This window comes from Ascaphus truei, chromosome 3 (genome assembly GCF_040206685.1).
Source record: "Ascaphus truei isolate aAscTru1 chromosome 3, aAscTru1.hap1, whole genome shotgun sequence".
Classification (NCBI taxonomy): domain Eukaryota; kingdom Metazoa; phylum Chordata; class Amphibia; order Anura; family Ascaphidae; genus Ascaphus; species Ascaphus truei.
In genome coordinates this window covers 143,436,147-143,448,114 of record NC_134485.1, presented here as the reverse complement: position 1 = coordinate 143,448,114, position 11,968 = coordinate 143,436,147, and the positions used below count along the sequence as shown (strand labels likewise).

The following is an 11,968-nucleotide window of genomic DNA, read 5'->3' as shown; positions in this document are numbered from 1 at the left end:
TCTTGCCGCTCACGGAGCTCATTTATCTGAGCTTGGAGATCCCCCGTTTTTTTTGTGTTTTTTTGCGTTGCCCTCACATTTGTGTCCAGCTGCACCTCTATGTCCTGGACTCGGGATCCCAGGCCCCCCACTTCTTTGGCTAGAGCCCGGATCTCTGCTTGCAGGATTCCTTTTAGGTCGTTATACAGCCGTTCAATATCGCAACGGCGAACCGGTAGGAGTCCTTGGTCACTCGGCTCTCCGTCTCCTTCTGATTCAGAGCCCGCGCAGGAGGTGGGGGCCGCCGCCGCCGATGTGCTGCGGAGTCTCCCCTCTCCAAAGTACTCGGGGAGACCCTTCTTGTTAGGGGTCTTTGATGATTTTTTTTTGACATCCTGAGATACTGCTCGCTGTTTGGAGAAATTATAGCTGCTTTTTTAGAGTTGATCCGTGTTTTTTATATTGATTTGTCAGAGCGGGGTACGGAGCATCAGGGTTATGCTTCCATGCCGTCTGACCTCGCGCATGCGCCGCCGGCCCTGCCTTTTAACCCCCCCCCCCCGGCCCTGCCTTTCACACAAACCCCGGCCCTGCCTTTCACACACCCCCGGCCCTGCCTTTCACCCCCCACGGCCCTGCCTTTCACCCCCCCCGGCCCTGCCTTTCACCCCCCCCCCCAGCCCTGCCTTTCACCCCCCCCGGCCCTGCCTTTCACCCCCCCCCCCCGGCCCTGCCTTTCACCCCCCCCCCCGGCCCTGCCTTTCACCCCCCCCCCGGCCCTGCCTTTCACCCCCACCCCCGGCCCTGCCTTTCACCCCCCCCAGCCCTGCCTTTCACCCCCCCCGACCCTGCCTTTCACCCCCCCCGACCCTGCCTTTCACCCCCCCCTGACCCTGCCTTTCACCCCCCCCCTGACCCTGCCTTTCACCCCCCCTGCCTTTCACCCCCCCTGGACCTGCTTTTCAACCCCCCCCGGCCCTGCCTTTCACCCCCCACTGGCCCTGCCTTTCACACCCCCCCCCGGCCCTGCCTTTCACACACCCCCGGCCCTGCCTTTCACCCCCCCCCCCCCGGCCCTGCCTTTCACCCCCCCCCCCGGCCCTGCCTTTCACCCCCCCCCCCCGGCCCTGCCTTTCACCCCCCCCGGCCCTGCCTTTCACCCCCCCCCCGGCCCTGCCTTTCACCCCCCCCCCCGGCCCTGCCTTTCACCCCCCCCCCCGGCCCTGCCTTTCACCCCCCCCCCGGCCCTGCCTTTCACCCCCCCCCGACCCTGCCTTTCACCCCCCCCGACCCTGCCTTTCACCCCCCCCCCCCTGACCCTGCCTTTCACCCCCCCCTGACCCTGCCTTTCACCCCCCCCCGACCCTGCCTTTCACCCCCGGCCCTACCCTTCACCCCTCCCGGCCCTGCCCTTCACCCCCCCTGGCCCTGCCTTTCACCCCCCCCCCCCGGCCCTGCCTTTCACCCCCCCCCCCCTGGCCCTGCCTTTCACCCCCCCCCCTGGCCCTGCCTTTCACCCCCGGCCCTGCCTTTCACCCCCCCCCCGGCCCTGCCTTTCACCCCCCCCCGGCCCTGCCTTTCACCCCCCCCCCCCCCCGGCCCTGCCTTTCACCCCCCCCCCCCCCCGGCCCTGCCTTTCACCCCCCCCGGCCCTGCCTTTCACCCCCCCCCCGGCCCTGCCTTTCACCCCCCCCCCCCCGGCCCTGCCTTTCACCCCCCCCCGGCCCTGCCTTTCACCCCCCCCCCCCCGGCCCTGCCTTTCACCCCCGGCCCTGCCTTTCACCCCCCCCCCCGGCCCTGCCTTTCACCCCCCCCCCCGGCCCTGCCTTTCACCCCCCCCCCCGGCCCTGCCTTTCACCCCCCCCCCCGGCCCTGCCTTTCACCCCCCCCCCCCGGCCCTGCCTTTCACCCCCCCCCCCGGCCCTGCCTTTCACCCCCCCCCCCGGCCCTGCCTTTCACCCCCCCCCCGGCCCTGCCTTTCACCCCCCCCCCCCCGGCCCTGCCTTTCACCCCCCCCCCGGCCCTGCCTTTCACCCCCCCCCCCCCGGCCCTGCCTTTCACCCCCCCCCCCCCGGCCCTACCTTTCACCCCCCCCCCCGGCCCTGCCTTTCACCCCCCCCCCCCGGCCCTGCCTTTCACCCCCCCGCCCGGCCCTGCCTTTCACCCCCCCCCCCCCGGCCCTGCCTTTCACCCCCCCCCCGGCCCTGCCTTTCACCCCCCCCCCGGCCCTGCCTTTCACCCCCCCCCCGGCCCTGCCTTTCACCCCCCCCACGGCCCTGCCTTTTACCCCCCCCCCACGGCCCTGCCTTTCACCCCCCCCCCCCCCACGGCCCTGCCTTTCACCCCCCCCCCCCATGGCCCTGCCTTTCACTGTGGTGGCGACAGGAACAAACAATTATTGCAACTCGAGACCAGGATGATTTTTGAACTCAAAACTTTGAGCCCTTTTGGGCTCAACGAGGACTATAAACTAGGTTGTTTCCTGTGGGGGTTCGGATTTAGATCTTTATTTGTGCCCTCAACCTGTTCTGCTCCCCTGTTTTTGCCTTTCCTCGTCCCTTTACCCCCCATCCCCTTCTCCCCCCCCCCCTGTTTTCCTTGCTCTTTCTTTCCTAACACCCACCTACCCCTTCCACCTTGGTCCCGATATGGCTTTTGTTAATTGCAGTATGTCAGTAATACTTTGCACGTTTATTGCTGTCCGTGAATCTTCCTACGGTTTTCTCACTGGGGTGCTATTTCCATACACCCCCTCACTCTTCTTTTCCTTCTGTGTCACTCGCGATCGGGCAGCTGCAGGTGTTTTACTCCGATCCTTTGTTTTGTTTACAATTGGTGACGCATGCGCGATCCTGTAGTTACTCAGCTGTGATCTCCATTGCAACGCTAGCTGCCACACACAGAGGCAGGCTGCGGATGATCAGCTGTGACGGATCCAAGATGGCGCCTGACCGGGCCTCCTGCAAGCATGAATACACTTACCTGTTGATTGCAGTTGCCTTGTGTTCGCGCATTTGGTGACGTTTTTTTGAGTTTTTTCACTGGTGGGTGCTGGGTATTTATAGCTGTCACATTCACTCTGTCAGTGCAGTCCTTGAGAAAGGTCCCGTTCAGAGGACTGAAACATCGTTTTTTGTGCCGGTCATCTTAATACAGCTTTTTTTGGATTATACCTGCATCTTTGCTTAGAGGAACACTGTAAGAGACGTGTGCAGAGGTACGCAATGGAGACCGTTTTAAAGGTGAAATTAAAATAAGGCTTTATTGCCTGTTCCTTTAAATAGCATAGCACACAGAAATATACAAAAACAACAAATAACTATCCCTGTGTAAGGGCTAACTTATTTCCCCAGTCCCTTTCTGCAGGGCTGGAGGGATAATCCCATTACCACCCTTTTCCCCAAAGTCTCAAGAGATACCTTAAAGCAGGAGGCCCTTCATGTCAGTCTCTGGTAGGTTCCTGGGTCCCCTGTGTCCAGGAATATAAATCTCTGGGTGTCTTGATCTCAGCAGAGCCTTTTTGCTCAAGACCTCCTTCCTCTTGTCAGCACCCTTGTGTACTGAGGAAAATCTCCTTCCTGTTTCTGGGAACAGGCTTTTTCTAACAGAGTCTTAATCAGCCAGGTGGAGTCTGACTAATTGCTGGTGTGCAGTTAACCAGCACACTGCTGGACTAGAAGCATGTTTCTTTAACAGGGATAAGACCCTGTTACAAACATCTTGCGTATATATATATATATATATATATATATATATATATATATATATATATATATATATATATATATATATATATATAGTGCTCGACAAATCCGGTCGCCCGCTCGCCAGGACCGATCGGATTTGGCTCGGTGGCGATCCGTAATGGCCGCCCCTGCAACGCATGCGGTTCTCTTTCAATTTTCCCCTGCTCGCGCCAAGAAAAAAATAAATAAATAAAATCCCCTTATTTGATTGGCCTGACGCGAGTTGGCCCACTGCCAAGACTTTTTTTTTTTGCGGGAGGGAAGGATTGCTCTATATGAGAAGGAGAAGTGACGTCCGCCTTTACAAGGCTGATTATTGAGGAAGTAAGTACTCTCCCTGCCCGCATGTATTGCCATTCCCCCCCACCCCCCACTTGTGTCCGACGGATGCTGGGTGTGTGTGTGTGTGTGTTTTTGTGCTATGCTGGGTGTGTGTGTGAGTGTCATGCTGGGTGTGTGAAGGTGGTAGCGGGGGGGCTGCTCGCCCGGGTGGGGGGGGGTGTTCCCCCCCCCCCCTCTGGTCCCCGGTGCTCCCTTAGCTGCTCGCCCGGGATAGGGGGTGTTCCTTCCCCCTCTTGTCCCCGGCGCTCCCTTGGTTGCCGGGAGATTGGTGCGGGAGTGTTCCCTCTCGGATGGTAGCGGGGGGTGGTCCTTCCTCCTCTGGTTCCTGGCGCTCAATCAGCTGCTCGCCCGGGTCGGGGGTGTGTTCCTCTCCCCCCTCTTGTTCCCGGCGCTCCTTCAGCTGCTCGCCCAGTTCGGGGGGTGTTCCTTCCCCCTCTGGTCCCCGGCGCTCCCTTGGTTGCCGGGAGATTGGCGTGGGGGTGTTCGCTCTCGGGTGGTAGCGGGGGCTGTTCCTTCCCCCTCTGGTCCCCGGCGCTCTCTCGGTTGCCCACGCGTGGCGGGAGCTTGGCACGGGGGAGTGAGGGGGGGAATGGTGCAGTAGTGGTGCGTGTCGTCGCGCCTGGTCTCCTCCCGTGTGTGTGTGTGTGTGTGTGTGTGTGTGTGTGTGTGTGTGTGTGTGTGTGTGAGAGAGTATATGGGAGAGAAGGAGAGAGTATATGGGAGAGAGGGAGAGTATATGGGAGAGAGGGAAATAGAGTTTATGGGAGAGAGGGAGAGAGAGAAAGTATATGGGAGAGAGGGAGAGAGAGTATATGAGGGAGTATATGGGAGAGAGAGAGAGTATATGGGAGAGAGGGAGTATATGGGAGAGAGGGAGTATACAGTATGGGAGAGAGGGAGTATATGGGAGAGAGGGTGTATGTGTGTATATAGGAGGGAGGGTGTATGTGTGTATATGAGAGAGAGGGAGTGTATGTATATGAGAGAGAGGGTGTGTGTGTTTGTGTGAGAGAGGTACCGCCCCAATCAGACATACCCCACCACCCAGTCACCCCACCCCACCACCCAGTCACCCCGCCACCCAGTCACCCCGCCACCCAGTCATGTCACCCCGCCACCCCAGTCAACCCGCCACCCCACCCCACCGTCACCCCACCACCCCATCACCCTACCCAATCACCCCACCACCCGTCACCCAGTCAGTCACCCCACCCAATCACCCAGTCAGTCACCACAACCCCCCACCCAATCGCCCTCTCTCTCTCTCGCCCTCTCTCTGTCTCTCTCTCTCTCGCCCTCTCTCTGTCTCTCTCTCTCGCCCTCTCTCTGTCTCTCTCTCTCTCGCCCTCTCTCTGTCTCTCTCTCTCTCGCCCTCTCTCTGTCTCTCTCTCTCTCTCGCCCTCTCATCCCTCTCTCTCTGCGTCTCACCCTCTCTCTCTGCGTCTCACCCTCTCTCTCTGCGTCTCACCCTCTCTCTCTGCGTCTCACCCTCTCTCTCTGCGTCTCACCCTCTCTCTCTGCGTCTCACCCTCTCTCTCTGCGTCTCACCCTCTCTCTCTGCGTCTCACCCTCTCTCTCTGCGTCTCACCCTCTCTCTCTGCGTCTCACCCTCTCTCTCTGCGTCTCACCCTCTCTCTCTGCGTCTCACCCTCTCTCTCTCTCACCGTCTCTCTCACCGTCTCTCTCACCGTCTCTCTCACCGTCTCTCTCACCGTCTCTCTCTCCGTCTCTCTCTCCGTCTCTCTCTCCGTCTCTCTCTCCGTCTCTCTCTCCGTCTCTCTCTCCGTCTCACCCTCTCTCTCCGTCTCACCCTCTCTCTCCGTCTCACCCTCTCTCTCCGTCTCACCCTCTCTCTCCGTCTCACCCTCTCTCTCCGTCTCACCCTCTCTCTCCGTCTCACCCTCTCTCTCCGTCTCACCCTCTCTCTCCGTCTCACCCTCTGTCTCATTCTCTCTCTCACCCTCTCTCTTTCTCTCTCACCCTCTCTCTGTGTCTCTCACCCTCTCTCTGTGTCTCTCACCCTCTCTCTGTCTCTCTCACCCTCTCTCTGTCTCTCTCACCCTCTCTCTGTCTCTCTCACCCTCTCTCTGTCTCTCTCACCCTCTCTCTGTCTCTCTCACCCTCTCTCTGTCTCTCTCACCTTCTCTCTGTCTCTCTCACCCTCTCTCTGTCTCTCTCACCCTCTCTCTGTCTCTCTTACCCACTCTCTGTCTCTCTCACCCTCTCTCTGTCTCTCTCACCCTCTCTCTGTCTCTCTCACCCTCTCTCTCTGTCTCTCTCACCCTCTCTCTGTCTCTCTCACCCTCTCTCTCTGTCTCTCTCACCCTCTCTCTCTCTGTCTCTCTCTCACCCTCTCTCTGTCTCTCTCACACCCTCTCTCTGTCTCTCTCACACCCTCTCTCTATGTTTCTCTCACACCCTCTCTCTATGTTTCTCTCACACCCTCTCTCTATGTCTCTCTCACACCCTCTCTCTATGTCTCGCTCACACCCTCTCTCTATGTCTCTCTCACACCCTCTCTCTATGTCTCACACCCACACTCTCTCACTCTCTGTCTCACACTCTGGATCTGGATCTCTTATTTACCCTGTATATCTTAACTGCCCTATAATACACCGGAATAACCTACACTGCTTTCTTCCAGATCTGACTCTGGAGCTTCACACGGAAGACATCGGAATCCCCCCCTAACCCAGAAGACAGGTAAGGAATGCCTCCCCTCCAATGTATAACATTGCGGAAATGCGGGTACCTGGACATTGAGGGACTGCGGATCAGGTAAGATCCCAGGCGGGATTGTTGCTTTAGAAATGGTGAAGCGGGGGCGTCCTGACACTGGTTAAGGGGTTCAGGAAACTAGTCATTCACATCTGGGTTTTTGTTCTAGATCCGACATTTACACACACACACACACGTAACAAGGACTAATTATAGTATAATGTAATACAATAAATAAACATGTCAAAAACGAATGTTGTTCTTACTAGGAATTTATTAAATTTATGTTTTGTTTTTTTAAGCGGGGTTGGGGGCGGGACTAGGTGGCGAGTAGATTTTTTGGTTCGGCGAGTAGATTTTTGGGTGATTTGTCAAGCACTATATATATATATATATATATATATATATATATATATATATATATATACACACACACAGTGGTTGACAAATCCCCAAAAAATCTACTCGCCACACAAAAAAAATCTACTCGCCAACTAGTACCAAACGTGTGCTGCTTGGGCCAATATTTACTCGCCCGGGGGTTAAATCCACTCGCCCGGGGCGAGCAAATGTATAGGTTTGTCGAACACTGTATATATATATATATATATATATATATATATATATATATATATATATATATATATATATATATATATATATATATATATATATATATATATATATATATATATATATATATATATATATATATATATATATATATATATATATATATATATATATAAAAATATATATATATATATATATATATAAAAATATATATATATATATAAATATATATATATATTAGTATCAGTAGGCACTTCACTGACTTGGGTAGGGTAGGTGCATGTTCTATAGTATTCAATAGAAAAACAGTGTAACCCAATTGGAAACAAAAACAGCACTCAGGGTAATAATGCAAAAACAAATATATTGAAGAAAGACAGGCACAAAAATTCCAACGTTTCGGTCCTGTATAGGACCTTCCTCAGGGGCGTGCTAGAGAACAATGCCCATGGAAAACACTTATACCCTCCACCAACCTGTGCAAACAATTAGAAGCAGCTGTTTAGAATTAAAAAGGGATCATATGGTCGCCGGGAGCTCCGTCATCACCGCGCATCAGTCAGGCTTCACTGCAGGTCTGTTTACATCCGGCTGTCAATGCTGTTCGCATCACGCATGCGCGTCTGCGGGAGAGGCCAACTGTCACGCCAAGAGTCTAAGGCGTCCCCTGTTGCCATGGCGATGATTAAAGAGCGTCTAAACACCAAGGCTGCGAAGGCAGGTCCCGGATCGAACAGATGTCAGGAGCACAAGACTGTGCTTCGGCGGTGACATCACCTGTACCCCGCGGTCATATCCCTGTAATAAACACACAAATAAATGTAGTGTGAAAAACAAGTTGAAGAGTTAAAAACATGTTCCAGATGCGTTGCTATTGCATAGTGACAGCGACAGATCTAGTCTAAAGTACATATAGAGGATATATCCTGTTCATAATACATTACGGAGCCCATAAGACCAAGCAATTTGTGATTAATCACTGGAAAGGGAGCAAAGCAACACTAATAGTAAGGCAAGGGAATTGAAGAGATGGGGGTATATGGGTAGGGAAAGGAAAAAAAGGGGAAGGAGGGGAGGGGGGGGGGAAGGGGAAGGAAAGGGAAAAAGGGAAGGGACAAAAAGGAAAGGAAGAGGGGAGAGGGGAAAGGGGAGAAAGAAAAACACAGAAGGAGAAATGCCAGGGGGATCAATGCTAGATGAAATTGATGTAGACCAAAGCCCAAATTAAATAAAACACCCCAGCTTAAAGTCTTCATTTAGCCCTTTGGGCGCCATGGAGTTAAGTTCATAAATGAGTTTCATTTCCAGTTGTAGTAGCAATTTGCCTCTATCGCCCCCCGACAAGGAACATGCGCCTGTAGAATGGGCATGCAGCGCATGGTTGCGAGACTGTGTTTAAAGTTTTTTAAGTGCCTCGCGACCGGTTGTAACTTGTGGTCTTCCATTTCTGTGGTGTCAGTCAATGCGCTCTTTTAGCAATTTGGTGCATGTGTTATCTATGCTTGCTGTGTGGTTTTATATTTACTAGGGGGGAGGCCGGCCTTGTAGGTTCAATGGGTTATTGTTAACCCCTTGTTCTACATATATTTTGTGCTTATAGGCTTTTTTTCCCTTGCCTTGGGTATTAGGGGTCCATCAGTATCTTCATAGGGGATTTCCCCTGTCTGATACATATTCTATCACAGGAGGATGTCAGGGTTTGTTTTAATCTTTTTTGTATTTTATGTGTGATTATTTTTGATGTTAAATAAATCATAATTTTCTGTGATATTTGTTCTGAGTATACTTGAGTGCTGAGTTGGGACGCTTTTCTTTTCCTTGTTATATATATATACATATACAGTGTTCGACAAACCCTGTCGCCCACTCGCACCTGGTGAGTGGAAATTGGCTCGTGGCCAGTAGATTTCCCCTGCTCTGCAAAAAAAAAAAAAATCTCTCTGGCTGATTGGCTGATGGGCGTGACGCGGGATGGAGCTGCCAGCGTTGAGCAGTCAAGCCGCCTTTCCTTCTCTGCACGGGTAAGTGTAAAAGTGTGTGTTGCGTCCCTGCCTCCTGCCCCCGGTCCCCGTTGCTGGCTGCCCGCCCGGGGCGGGAGGTGGTAGCAGGGGTATTCCTTCCCCCCGGTCCCCGGCTCCCTTAGCTGCCCACGTGGGGCGGGAGATTGGGGGGGGGGGGGAGAGCGGGCCGATGGTGTTGTGCGGAGGTATTCCTTCCCCCCCAGTCCCCGGCTCCCTTAGCTGCCCGTGCGGGGCTGGAGATTGGAGTGATGTGTGTATGGGAGTGTGTGTGTATGGGAGAGTGTGTGTGTGTGTGTGTGTGTGTGTGTGTGTGTGTGTGTGTGTGTGTGTGTGTGTGTGCAGGACACCAGAAGTACCCCTCCACTCTGTCACCCCCCACCCAATCACCCACTCAGTCAACCACCCCCCACCCAATCACCCACTCAGTCAACCACCCCCCACCCAGTCACCCAGTCAGTCACATCCCCACCCCATCCAGTCACCCTCCCACTCTGTCTGTCTCGCTCTCTCTCATGCTCTTGTGACCCCCACCACCCTGTAACCCCCCCCACCCTGTCTGTCTCGCTCTCTCTCATGCTCTGTCTGTCTCTCTCTCTCACGCTCTGTCTGTCTCGCTCTGTCTGTCTCGCTCTGTCTGTCTCGCTCTGTCTGTCTCGCTCTGTCTCTCTCTCTCTCTCTCTCTCTCTCTGTCTCTCTGTCTCTCTGTCTTGCTCTCTCTCTCGCTCTCTCTGTCTCGCTCTCTCTGTCTCGCTCTCTCTGTCTCGCTCTCTCTCACGGATATCTTATTTACCCTATATATCTTAACTGCCCTTTACCTACACCGAAATAACCTATACTGCTTTCTTCCAGATCTGACTCAAGCTTCACATGAGAGACATCGGAACCCCCCCTAACCCAGAAGACAGGTAGGGAACACATCCCCTCCAACATATAACATTGCGGGAATGAGGTACCTGGACATTGAGGGACTGCGGATCAGGTAAGATCCCAGGTGGGATTGCTACTTTAGATATTGTGAAGCGGGGGCATCCAGACACTGGTTAAAGGGTGCAGGAAACTAGTCATTCACATCTGGCTTTTTTTTCTAAATCTGACATACACACACACACACACACACACACACACACACACACACACACACACACACACACACACACACACACACACACAATTGTATGTCTTTATTTATATAACGTACAGTGAAAAATAGTGATAAAAGGCGCTAACTACTTATAGTGTGATAATGTAACATGCAAATATACACAAGTGCAAAAAGTGAAATGAACAGTGTGCTCAATAAATAACCAAAATAATAAAAACTAAAATTGGTGACCCTGCTCAAACCCTCTGATGGGACCTGTTTCACGGGTTCCAGAACGTATGATATATCTCAGACAATCCAGGAGGAGCACATATGGGAAACATAAGAAGAAATAATACAAAATTTAAGTGCAGATGTATTGGTAAAGAGATATATGATGAGATACAGTCTTAGCTCTGATGGTACAGTATGCCTACTCACAAGATGTCAATAGTAAAAATGCGTTTTGCAGATAGGGCTGCTACCCAGTGGATGTTAATGATGTGTGGAACTCCCTCTAGGCTCGTCCCGTCAGCATGGTTGTGGTATATACGAGAGAGAGAGACAGCAAAACATAGCGCGATCTGATGTATACAAAACTTTATAAAAATAGGTATATAAAATGTGCACTTACAATGTGCTAAAAACAATCAAGCGTTTGACACAATAAATGTGTATAAACTGAGGTTTTTGGGTGGTTTGTCGACCACTGTATATATATATATATATATATATATATATATATATATATATATATAAAAACAGAGAACTACAATGAGCGCAATCACAATAAGACTGATAATGATATTTACCACATATATAGGAGGGCCTACCTCACAATCTAACTTTCCCTGATTAAGTCTGCAGCCAGAAGGTCTACCGCTCCACGGGCTGGTATAAAGGGATTTCCAAACAAGAATGACCTAGGCGCAAGTGAAAACAAGAAAAACAAACATAGGGTAATACGTTCAGATAATTAGTCTCCCAGAAGGTACGATATGCACTTACAGCAGGTAGAATAAAATCAAGCCTTGTATCCACTCTGGGATCAGGAACAATGAATGATGATCTGGAACCGCCAACAGCAACTCATCTACAGGCACCGTATCCTCGTATGAAATGTCACATATAGGAAGAGAAGTGGGACACATACATAGTGTAACACAGTTTATTATAAAATTTAATAAAAAGACAATAAGTAAAATACTCACACTTTGTGAGTTTGGGTAAAAGCGTTTGAGAATTTAGAGCTTCTCACACTCATCAGGGGTAAGTATCCGTGGACTTATACTGTACACAGCTCCAGTAAACTCCTTACACAATGTCCTTATAACCATATGTAATGGTCTTGCCAAACTTCCAGGGGTATGGAGTCTCTCGTTTAGTCACTCCCAATAATGTCCAGAGCCTCTTAGAGCGGGGTACTATTGCAATTGTTGCAAAAAAAACCCGTGGTTGGGGGCCTTGTATCTGTAGCTGCACCTAATGTGCTGGTGGTACTCACGCTA

At 52.3% G+C, this 11,968-nt stretch overlaps 1 long non-coding RNA gene across 1 annotated transcript in view; it reads right to left on the bottom strand.

Moving 5' to 3' along the window:
• Window positions 1-7,702: 7,702 nt before the first annotated feature.
• The window catches only part of LOC142489218 (uncharacterized), a 28,448-nt gene continuing 24,182 nt past the window's right edge, over window positions 7,703-11,968 (bottom strand). Inside the window, exon 2 of the long non-coding RNA XR_012799821.1 lies at window positions 7,703-8,156. This is a non-coding gene — a long non-coding RNA (uncharacterized LOC142489218). The remainder of the gene's footprint in view (window positions 8,157-11,968) is intronic.